Source organism: Solanum dulcamara, chromosome 9 (assembly GCF_947179165.1).
Source record: "Solanum dulcamara chromosome 9, daSolDulc1.2, whole genome shotgun sequence".
In the NCBI taxonomy this organism is placed as follows: Eukaryota; Viridiplantae; Streptophyta; class Magnoliopsida; order Solanales; family Solanaceae; genus Solanum; species Solanum dulcamara.
In genome coordinates this window covers 65,024,343-65,037,339 of record NC_077245.1, presented here as the reverse complement: position 1 = coordinate 65,037,339, position 12,997 = coordinate 65,024,343, and positions in this window count along the sequence as shown.

Sequence of the window (12,997 nt, the reverse complement as noted above, 5' to 3'; positions counted from 1 at the left end):
TATTTTTTTCAATGGCTTTTTGTGTAGTAGATTCTGAGTGTGACACCTCTTATCAATTTTTTTGACCAAATGAGCAGCTTCGTAAATGATACTCCAGAATTGTGCATAATTTTTTATCGATATCCAAGCATTAAAAAAATGATTTCAATTGTTTACCCTTCGGCTCATTATGCTTGTTGCATGTGGCACCTCAGAGAAACTATCCGAGAAGACTTTCACAATGGGAGAAACATCTAGCAGCACAAGAATATAACGAATATGAGTTGAATGATCACTTCAATCAAATCAAGGATATGGTTCCAGAGGACGCTGCAGATCTTGAACATGTTGGATTTCACAGATGGAGCAGGACGTTCTTTCCGAAAAACATGTATACTTTATGTCATTATTTTTATATATTTATAGATTTTGACATGTTCAAGGTGCAGTAGTTTGCAGCAATAGCAACTGCCGCAATAACTGCAAACTCTGCTACAACAACTGATTTAGTTGTTCATTTTTATAGATTTAACATTATGACATCAAACATTGCTTAGTCAATTAACACATTGTTTGTTGATGAAGGAGAATTTTTCATTTCTATTTTATTTGATGAAATAAGTAAGAAGTTTGCAGAAAATTTTTATTAACAATGTATGGAGTTCCTCAATGCACCAATTATTTTTGTTCATTCGATAGAAGATGTCATTGCAAAAAATATTCATTTAGGAAACAAGTTATTGGTTCATCAAATTGTCAACTATAGATATGTTATCTCCGATCATAATGAAGTTGCAACGATCAATTTGCATAGAAAATCTTGTTCTTGTAGAGTCTTTGATCTTGACAAGATACCTTGTCCACATGCTATGACAGCGCTCCGTTCTCAATATGGTGAAGACTATGGGAGAGACATTAATGAATATTCCTCTCCATATTGTAAGGTAGAGACATACCTTTTTGCATACTTGGAGGAAATTAAACACGTCCCACCTGAAGAATGTTGGGAAATTCCAATGAAAATTTTAGAGTGGGAAATACTTCCTCCAGACGTTGAGCCGGGAAAGTTGGGAAAGAAGGCAAAGAAAAGGCGGAAAAGTATTGGAGAATCATTTTCAAGCAAAAAAAATAAATGTTCCATATGTAAAAGAGTTGGACACAAAAAAACTACTTGTTTAGAGAGAAATGATCCATGAAAACACCACTTTTACTTATTATTTGTGAACTTTGTTTTATTTTTCATTTTTAACTTATCGTTGTTGTTGTTGTTGTTTGGGTACTTCTGTTTTTAAATATTTTTGTTATCAAAAATTTGCATATTAAATTATTCTAGCAGTTTATAGCAGTTGCAACAGTTGAACTAATTTATTACAGGAGTTTACAACAATTGTTATAAAAATTATAGAAATTGCTAGGAAAGTCACATCTTGAATCTAACTTAAAATAAATTAATACCATTAGACAACTCACAATAACAATGCACTAAATTGTCAAATAAAATTATATCAGCTGCTAGACAATTCACAAAACTCGCTAAATTGCTGAACAAAATTCAGCAACTCACTAACTTGCTATGAGCAGTTTCAACAGTTGCTAGATAAGTCCCAGAAAGTACATAACTTGCTGATACATTTTACAGCAATTGCTATAACACTTTCAGCAACTAGCTACTAAATCTATGCTAAATTTAATTTTTAATCTAAATGTATAAGGTCAAATTGGACTAACACCACCCCATATATCATTAGGTATGATTTATCCATCCAACTAATACTAAATTTATTGTAGCAACTAACTAACTTGTTATAAAAATATTTAACAACTGCTAGATAATTCACAACAACTTACTAACTTGCTATGAGCAGTTTCAACAGTTGCTAGATGAGTCCCAGCATGTAAATAACTTGCTAATATATTTTACAGCAATTGCTATAACACTTTTAACAACTAGCTACTAAATCTCTAGTAAATCTAACTTTTAATCTAAAATTGAACTAACATCACTCTAATTATCAATAATTATGATTGACCAAACAACTATTAATCAATTTACTCAATCAAAATCGATTGCAATTGCTCAATTGATCACACATTACTTGTCTAATAACCATCTCAATGTATAAGGTCATTATTGAATATAATTTGTCTTGAATTAAAGTAATACCGCCCCATTTATTATTATATATGATTGATTCGTCCAACTAGTAATCAATTTACTATAGTAATATCAACTTATATATGTTATTTCTCAGTTGATCATATAATACTTGTCCAATTACTATCTCACCGTATAAGATTGCTATTGAATCTATTTTTAGTCTTAAATTAGACTAACACCACCCCATCTATCATTAGATATGATTTATCCATCCAATTAATACTCAATTTACTGTAGCAACTAACTAATTTGTTATAGAAACATTCAACAACTGCTAAATAATTCACAACAACTCACTAACTTGCTATGAACAGTTTCAGCAGTTACTAGATGAGTCTCAGCAAGTAGATAACTTTCTAATACATTTTACAGCAATTGCTATAACACTTTCAGCAATTAGCTAATTTTCTGTTGCTATTTTATAGCAATTGCTAGAAGACTCCTATGACATATTCAATTAAAATCTCTAATAAACTTATCTTTTAGTCTTAAATTGGACTAACACCACCCCACATATTATTAGAAATTTCGGCAAGTATGTAACTTGTTGAGGTATTAGAATCCGTCACATTTGCTAATGTATTTTACAATAATTATTAGAATATTTCGGCAAGTACGTAACTTGTTGAGGTATTTTGCAACAACTGTTAAAAAAAATTAAGTTTAACAACTAACTTGGTGTTGTATTTCATAACAATTGCTAGACCAATCCTAACAAGAACCTAACTTGCTGATGTATATTACAGCAATTGCTAGAAGATTTTCAGCAATTGCTATAATTGAATAGCTACCACAACATAATTTAACAATTGAAAAATAAAATGCACCAATTGTAACATGAAACAGATTCTAGTATTCAATACAAAAATTAATATTTAATAATTTCGACTAATTCAAACATTTGATAAAATAATAACAAAACACAATTAAAATGTATTATTTTTTATTCAACTATGACACCAAATTTTTCTCAACGTTACCATCAACCCCTATCTTCAATGCATCATGTACAGATTGTTGCTCTTTTGTAGTCTCCATTTTTTTTCTTGGCACTTTTCAGTGCTTTTGAATTTTATTTTTTTATAGTCGAACTGGAGTATATGGCAATGAAATCTTTGATGATGGAATGATACCTCCCTTAGACATAACGGTATTGATGGCTTTCTCTTAAAAATCTAGCTTTTTAAGCATTAATTGATTCTTCTCACTGCACTTTAAACATTTTCAAGAAGAACAAGACACTTTAGAGGTGCCCACATTAATACTAAAAGATTTACCTATTGTGAATGGAGTTTGAATATCTCAAGAACAAGGTATTTTAGAGGTATCTACATCAATAGTTGTAACATCCCCTAAAAACGTTGTATACGATGTTTCAATTTTTGCCTAAACATGATACAACCTCTGTATTTTGGTCATAACTTTTCATAGAAATATCCAAATTGAGTGATTCAAATTTCCGAGTAACCGCAAGATCATTACCTACAACGTTTATGAAGACCATATTTTAAGATTCGGAGGTTAAGTAGGTCAAATAAATTAATCTTTGTAAGGTAGGATGCTATGACGGAAATGAGTATTTATAGAAGAAAAATCATATCTCACTGTAGCTTTATCCAAATTGGTTGATTCTTGAACGATATGAAACTAGACTTCCATATATACAATTCTTATGAAGACACCAAATCCTAATAAGGAATTTATCTTATTCAAACGTAGCTCCCAAAAAGAGTATTCTGTCAAAGATAACTCATTTCACCTACCATAGAAAGATCTAGATACATTTGACATCACTCATTACATAAATTATCCCCCATTTAACATCATCCATGACATCAATATATTTCACTAAATTTTCAGATTTTTATTTATAATTATTTTATTTATTGTTAGGTCCTCTTTCCCACCTATAAATACCCACCTTATTTCCTCATTTTATTCATCAAGCTTTCTTAAGCAAATCTTCACTCTATACACTTCTTTACACATTCTCAAATATAGTTTTAGTTCTTAGTAGTGAAGAAATACTATTCCGGTAATTCATATATTCCGGGTAGTACACAAAACGTTCCGGCAAGGAGAGAAGCTAGGACTCAAGAGTGGTCATTAAGTCTTCCGGTACCAACTAAAGCTTCGGTTTCCAGGTATGTAAGGCTTCAATGAGAGTATTCCTTTCACTCTCATGTCTAAATTATTTTGATTATATGATAAATTATAGTTATTTTCTTTAAGCTTTACTCTAAGTTATGTTGGTGTTTATCCATGAGTTATTCCATTCATATAGTCCAAAAACTCTTTCAATTAAGTCTCTTGATTTCAAGTAATATTTTCTTATAGTAATTCTTATTTTTACTTAATAGTATGAATTATGTTAAATTAATGATTATTGATCTATTTTGATGCAACATAATTTCATATATATGAATTGATAGTTTGCAAGTAATTCCTCTATTTATCTATTTAAAGGTTCTTGAAATTCATGATGGGTTATTTAAATCATAATTTTTAATTAATAAATTTTAAAGTATTTATGTATATTTATTTACATACATATTTGCAAGTTGAAGTAATTTGATCCCACCTAGTTTTACTATGTTTTTAATAAAGTTTGACTTGAAAGCTTTGACTCCAAATAAATATTTATGAAAGTAATATCTATGATCAAAAAGGGAGTCTTATGAAATGTAAGAATGATGAAATGATATGAATCATGGATTCTTTATGCAATAAGGACAATTCTTGCATATTTGAATTATCAAATGTTTTAATGAGCTATTCTACCGAATATGATGTTTGAATTCTCAAGTTATATGCTATGAATATTTTGAAGTATTAAACTATTCCGTGGGATTGACTTAGCACCGAATGAGGCATTGAGGTGGGATTCAGTAAGGGAATCCTAGTAGCAACCCCTTGTCTCATTAACTATGTGCCAACATAGGAGCCCTTGTAGGCTTAGGCTAATGGATCCATAAATAGCCCTTAAAGTTAAAGTTAAAGAAACGAATGAAGTTGACGGAGTTCTACCCGGCAACTAGTCTCCCCGGCCAACGTAGGGGGTTATGTTGGATTCCATGTAATAGCTCGCATGGTCTTAAATGTCGGTTATGGTTAATTTCCCACAAAATGAATTTTTTAAAGGATATATATATAATTTATTATGCATACATTAAATTATGTTCCATATTACATAAATGTTTTAATGTTTCCTCAATGTTCATGCATCCTTACATACTTAGTACATTCAAAGTACTAATGCATACTCTTTTTCCTACATGATATCACCATGTAGGGATCAGTTCTCCTCCTCATTCTCCTCCACGTGGCTAGTTGATATTCCATTGAAGACTACTTTTGGTGAGTTCCCATGTTCCGGGAACAATACTCCTTTATCTTTCTAGTTTATGATATGTTAAGATATTTTACTATGGAATTTCTTCTATTATGATTGAGGGTGAGCTAGGGACTTGTCTTAGCCCCGTTAAATCTAAAATTTAGAGGTATTGTTGGACATATGTAAGTTGAAGATTTATTATGATTTCCGCTTGTTTATTTATCATCATTACTTATGAAAGGCTAAAAGAATGCTAAGAGGCTTGTTTGAGGTACTTTTGGGTTCCTCATTCGCCATGTCACGTCTAGGCCCTAGGCTTGGGTCGTGACAAACTTGGTATCAGAGCCCGAGGTTTTGAATGATCCTTGGAAGTCCAACATACCGCATCGAATAGGTTCTTGTTCATAGTTGTGAAGCGCGCCACAATTATGAATAAGAGACTATGAGACGTTTAGGAAAATTTTCACTTCTTTCAAATTCATGTCGTGCCTTAGAGTGTCCTAAGCTTTCCTTTAACTAACGACCCATTTTGTGTTCTCTAGATAATGACTCGTGGAAGACCACCTCGAAGAGCAAGGGTTGACGATGAGGACCAAACTCCTCCGATTCCTAATGCCCAACATCATGAGGACGGGGTAACCCATGCCGAGTTTCGCAGTGTTATTACTTTGTTAACCCAAGTCATAGCTAACCAAGGGAATCTAGGTGTTCCTCCTCCCCAAATGCAAAATGCAGCCTCTAGGATTCGAGATTTCCAAAGGATGAATCCACCCGAGTTCGATGGTTCTAAACTAGATGAGGACCCTATGGAGTTCATTAATGAGGTGTACCGGATTGTGGCCATCATGGGTGTGCCACCAAATGAGAAGGCCGAGCTAGTGGCCTATCAACTCAAAGGTGTGGCTCGAGTGTGGTATGAAAAATGGGTTGTTGAGAGGGATGAAGAAATAGGGCCGATAGGATGGGAAGAGTTTAAAGGTTCCTTCTTAGATCGCTTCTTCCCATTGGAGCTAAGGGAGGCCAAAATCCAAGAGTTTATCAACCTCCGTCAAGGAAGTATGAGCGTGAGGGAGTATGCTCTCAAATTCACTAAGTTGTCAAAGTATGCTCCCTTCATGGTCTCCGACCCAAGATCTAGAATGAGTAAATTTATTTTTGGTGTCTACCCCCATTGGTGAGTCAGTTATTGCTAGAAAGGTCTATAGGGGTTGCCTTGTGTCTATCTTGCATAAAGTTATTCTTTGTGGTCTCATTGAGCTTGACATGATAGATTTCGATGTCATTCTTGGGATGGATTGGTTACATGCATCTTATGCTTCCATAGATTGTAGGAATCATCGAGTCAAATTCCAATTTCCAAATGAGCCTGTTATTGAATGGCAGGGTCATGATTCGGTGGTGAAGGGTCAGTTTATTTCTTATCTTAAGGCCCGCAAAATGATTTCTAAGGGATGTATTTACCACATTGTGAGGGTTAGGGATGTCAACTCCAAAAGTCCTTCTCTTGAGTCAGTTCCTATAGTCAATGAATTCCCCGATGTCTTTCCCGATGACCTTCCTGGTGTCCCTCCCGAAAGGGAAGTTGATTTTGGTATCGATCTCCTCCCTGATACCCAACCTATCTCTATTCCTCCTTACCGTATGGCCCCGACAGAATTAAAAGAGTTGAAGGAACAGTTAAAGGACTTGTTAGAGAAGGGGTTCATAAGACCAAGTATTTCTCCATGGGGTGCTCCCGTTCTATTTGTAAGAAAGAAGGATGGGTCACTTCGAATGTGCATAGACTACCGGCAATTAAATAAGATGACCATTAAGAACAAGTACCCACTCCCTAGAATAGATGACTTGTTTGATCAATTGCAAGGGGCAAGTCACTTCTCCAAGATCGACCTTCGGTCCGACTATCACCAACTACGGGTAAGGGAGTGTGACATTCCCAAAACAGCCTTCCGAACAAGGTATGGTCACTATGAGTTTGTGGTGATGAGTTTTGGGTTGACAAATGCACCAGCGGTGTTTATGAACTTGATAAATAGGGTGTTCAAACCTTACCTTGATACCTTTGTAGTAGTCTTCATTGATGATATTTTAATTTACTCTCGGGGTGAGGAAGAACATAAAAATCACTTGAGAGTTGTGCTTCAAACATTGAGGGATAGACAATTATTTGCAAAATTTAGTAAGTGTGAATTTTGGTTAAAGGAGGTAGCATTTCTTGGTCACGTAGTGTCCGGTGATGGAATCAAGGTTAATCCTAAGAAAATAGAGGCAGTCAAAAATTGGCCTAGACCATTATCTCCTTCAGACATTATGAGCTTCTTAGGTCTAGCCGGGTACTATAGAAGATTCGTCAAAGGCTTTTCTTCCATCTCATCTCCTATGAAAAAATTGACCCAAAAGAAATCCAAATTCATATGGACAGATGAGTGTGAGAAGAGTTTCCGGACCTTAAAAGATCGACTTACCTCTGCTCCTATTTTAACTCTCCCAGAAGGATTAGAGGGGTTTGTAGTTTATTGTGATGCTTCAAAGATTGGTTTAGGTTGTGTCTTAATGCAAAACGGCAAGGTCATAGCCTATGCTTCTAGGCAATTAAAGGTGCATGAGCGTAACTACCCTACCCATGACCTTGAATTGGCGGCCGTTGTTTTTGCTCTGAAGATTTGGAGGCATTAACTCTATGGGGTGCATGTGGATGTGTATACTGATCATAAGAGTCTTCAGTATGTGTTCACCCAAAAGGATCTTAACCTAAGGCAAAGGAGGTGGCTAGAACTCCTTAAGGACTATGACATGAGTGTGCACTATCATCCGGGTAAAGCTAATGTGGTTGCTGATGCACTTAGTAGAGTGTCTATGGGGAGTATGGCCCATGTGGATGAAAGTAAGAGGGAGTTGGTGAAAGATGTTCACCGATTGGCTAGATTAGGGGTGAAGTTGTGTGGTACTAATGATGGGGGTATGGTTGTTCAAAATAGGTCTGAATCCTCTTTGGTGGTGGATGTTAAATCCAAGCAAGATCTTGACCCAAAGTTTATCGAGTTAAAGAAGTTGGTAAAGGAAAAGAAGATAGAGGTCTTTTCCCAAGGGGGAGATGGGGTACTGTACTATCAAGGTCGGATATATGTTCCAAATGTTGATGGCTTAAGGAGTTTGATCATGATGGAAGCTCATAATTCTACATACTCTATTCATCCCGGTTCAACGAAAATGTACCGAGACTTAAAGGAGTTGTATTGGTGGGGTGGCATAAAGAAGGACATAGCAAGGTTTGTGTCCGAATGTACGAATTGCCAACAAGTGAAGGCCGAACATCAAAGGCCGGGTGGCCTAGCCCAAGACATTGAAATCCCAACTTGGAAGTGGGAAGATGTGAATATGGATTTTGTAGTGGGTTTGCCTCATACCCGGAAGCGTCATGACTCAATTTGGGTAATTGTTGATAGAATGACTAAGTCAGCTCACTTCCTACCGGTTAAAACTTCCTATAGTGCCGAAGACTATGCCAAGTTGTATATTCGGGAGTTGGTGAGGTTGCATGGTGTGCCATTATCCATTATTTCGGATCGTGGTACCCAATTCACTTCTCACTTCTGGAGATCATTTCAAAAAGGCCTCGGTACTAAGGTAAAGTTGAGCACAGCATTCCATCCTCAAACGGATGGGCAAGCCGAAAGGACGATTCAAACACTAGAGGATATGTTAAGGGCTTGTGTGGTGGAGTTTAAAGGGAATTAGGATGATCATCTACCTCTCATCGAGTTTGCCTATAATAATAGTTACCACTCAAGTTTTGAGATGGCACCGTTTGAGGCTTTGTATGGGAGATGATGTAGATCACCGGTTGGTTGGTTCGAAGTAGGAGAGATGACCTTGTTGGGCCCCGATTTGGTACTTGATGCTTTAGAAAAGGTGAAGATCATTAGAGAAAGGTTGAAGACGGCTCAAAGTCGTCAAAAGTCCTATTCTGACACTAGAAGAAGGGATCTTGAGTTTAATGTGGATGATTGGGTGTATCTGAAGGTTTCACCCATGAAAGGTCTGGTTCGATTTGGTAAGAAAGGGAAATTGAGCCCTAGATATGTAGGGCCTTATAGAATTGTGAGACGTGTTGGTAAGGTTGCATATGAGTTGGAATTACCATTGGAAATGGCCATGGTTCATCCGGTGTTTAACGTGTCTATGTTGAAAAAACATGTGGGTGATCCTAGTTCCATTGTACCTATGGGAGTAGTGAATATTGAAGAAAACTTGACCTATGAAGAAGTTTCTGTGGAAATTTTGGATCGGCAAGTTAAGAGATTGAGGAACAAAGAAATTGCATCTGTTAAAATCCTTTGGAGGAATCAACAAATAGAAAGTGCAACATGGGAAGCGGAAGCGGATATGATTAAGAGATACCCTCATCTTTTCCCCTCTACCTAAACCTAAGGTATTAAGTTGTCCTTGCTCAATTACTTGAAATCCTTACATCTCAACTTTTCTTGTCATATGCTTGCAAAATTATGAAATATATTTTAAACGATATTTTAAATTACACTGTTGCATTAATGATAGGTTGTTTGTTAACACTCTACTCTACTCAAGCTAAGTCTTTTCTCATTCGAGGACGAATGTTCCCAAGGGAGAGATAATGTAACATCCCCTAAAAACGTTGTATACGATGTTTCAAATTTTGCCTAACATGATACAGCCTCTGTATTTTGGTCATAACTTTTCATAGAAATATCCAAATTGAGTTATTCAAGTTTCTACGTAACCACAAGATCATTACCTACAACTTTTATGAAGACCATATTTTAATATTCGGAGGTTAAGTAGGTCAAATAAATTAATCTTTGTAAGGTAGGATGCTATGACGGAAATGAGTGTTTATAGAAGAAAAATCATATCTCACTGTAGATTTATCCAAATTGGTTGATTCTTGAACGATATGAAACTAGACTTCCATATCTACAATTCTTATGAAGACACCAAATCCTAATAAGGAATTTATCTTATTCAAACGTAGCTCCCAAAAAGAGTTTTCTGTCAAAGATAACTCATTTCACCTACCATAGAAAGATCTAGATACATTTGACATCACTCATGACATAAATTATCCTCCATTTAACATCATCCATGACATCAATATATTCCATTAAATTTTCAGATTTTTATTTATAATTATTTTATTTATTATTAGGTCCTCTTTCCCACCTATAAATACCCACCTTATTTCCTCATTTTATTCATCAAGCTTTCTCAAGCAAATCTTCTCTCTATACACTTCTTTACACATTCTCAAATATAGTTTTAGTTCTTAGTAGTGAAGAAATACTATTCCGGTAATTCATATATTCCGGGTAGTACACAAAACGTTCCGGCAAGGAGAGAAGCTAGGACTCAAGAGTGGTCATTAAGTCTTCCGGTACCAACTAAAGCTTCGATTTCCAGGTATGTAAGGCTTCAATGAGAGTATTCCTTTCACTCTCATGTCTAAATTATTTTGATTATATGATAAATTATAGTTATTTTCTTTAAGCTTTACTCTAAGTTATGTTGGTGTTTATCCATGAGTTATTCCATTCATATAGTCCAAAAACTCTTTCAATTAAGTCTCTTGATTTCAAGTAATATTTTCTTATAGTAATTCTTATTTTTACTTAATAGTATGAATTATGTTAAATTAATGATTATTGATCTATTTTGATGCAACATAATTTCATATATATGTCACGACCCAAGAATAGGGCCTAGACGTGACATGGCGAATGAGGAATCCGAAAGTACCTCAAACAAGCCTCTTAGAATTCTTTTAGCCTTTCATAGGTAATGATGATAAATAGACAAGCGAAAATCATAATAATAAATCTTCAACTTACATATGTCCAACAATACCTCTAACTATTAGATTTAATGGGGCTAAGACAAGTTCCTAGCTCACCCTCAATCATAATAGAAGAAATGCCATAATAAAATATCTTAACATATCATAAGCTAGAAAGATAAAGGAGTATTGTTTCCGGAACATGGGAACTCACCAAAACTAATCTTCAATGGAATATCAACTATCCACGTGGAGGAGAACGAGGAGGAACACCGATCCCTACATGGTGATATCATGTAGGCAAAAGAGTATGCGTTAGTACTTTGAATGTACTAAGTATGTAAGGATGCATGAACATTGAGAAAATATTATAACATTTATGTAATATGGAACATAATGTAATACATGCATAATAAATCATATGGATATCCTTTAAAACATTCATTTTGTGGGAAGCTAACCATAACCGACATTTAAGACCATGCGAGCTATTACATGGAATCCAACATAACCCCCTACGTTGGCCGGGGAGACTACTTGCCAGGTAGAACTCCGTCAACTTCATTCATTTCTTTAACTTTAACTTTAAGGGCTATTTATGGATCCATTAGCCTAAGCCTACAAGGGCTCCTATGTTGGCACATAGTTAATGAGACAAGGGGTTGCTACTAGGATTCCCTTACCGAATCCCACCTCAATGCCTCATTCGGTGCTAAGTCAATCCCACGGAATAGTTTAATACTTCAAAATATTCATAGCATATAACTTGAGAATTCAAACATCATATTCGGTAGAATAGCTCATTAAAACATTTGATAATTCAAATATGCAAGAATTATCCTTATTGCATAAAGAATTCATCATTACTATCATTTCATCGTTCTTTCATTTCATAAGACTCCCTTTTTGATCATAGATATTTCTTTCATAAACATTTATTTGGAGTCAAAGCTTTCAAGTCAAACTTTATTAAAAATATAGTAAAACTAGGTGGGTTCAAATCACTTCAACTTGCAAATATGTATGTAAATAAATATACATAAATATTTTAAAATCCATTAATCATGCTTTAAACAACCCACCATGAATTTCAAGAACCTTTAAATAGATAAATAAAAGAATTACTTGTAAACCATCAATTCATACATATGAAATTATGTTGCATCAAAATAGAGCAATAATCATTAGTTTAACCATGATTCATACTATTAAGTAAAATTAAGAATTAACATAAGAAAATATTACTTGAAATCAAGATATTTAATTGAAAGAGTTTTTGGACTACATGGGTGGAAGAACCCATGGATAAACACCCACATAACTTAGAGTAAAGCTTAAAGAAAATAAACATAATTTATCATATAATCAAAATAATTTAGGCATGAGAGTGGAAGGAATACTCTCATTGAAACCTTACATACCTGGAAACCGAATCTTTAGTTGGTACCCGAAGACTTAATGAACACTCTTGAGTCCTAGCTTCTCTCCTTGCCGGAACGTTTTGTGTACTACCCGGAATATATAAATCACCGGAATAGTATTTCTTCACTACTAAGAACTAAAACTATATTTGAGAATGTGTATAGAGAGAAGATTTGCTTGAGAAAGCTTGATGAATAAAATGAGGAAATAAGGTGGGTATTTATAGGTGGAAAAGATGACCTAACAATAAATAAAATAATTATAAATAAAAATCTGAAAATTTAGTGGAATATAT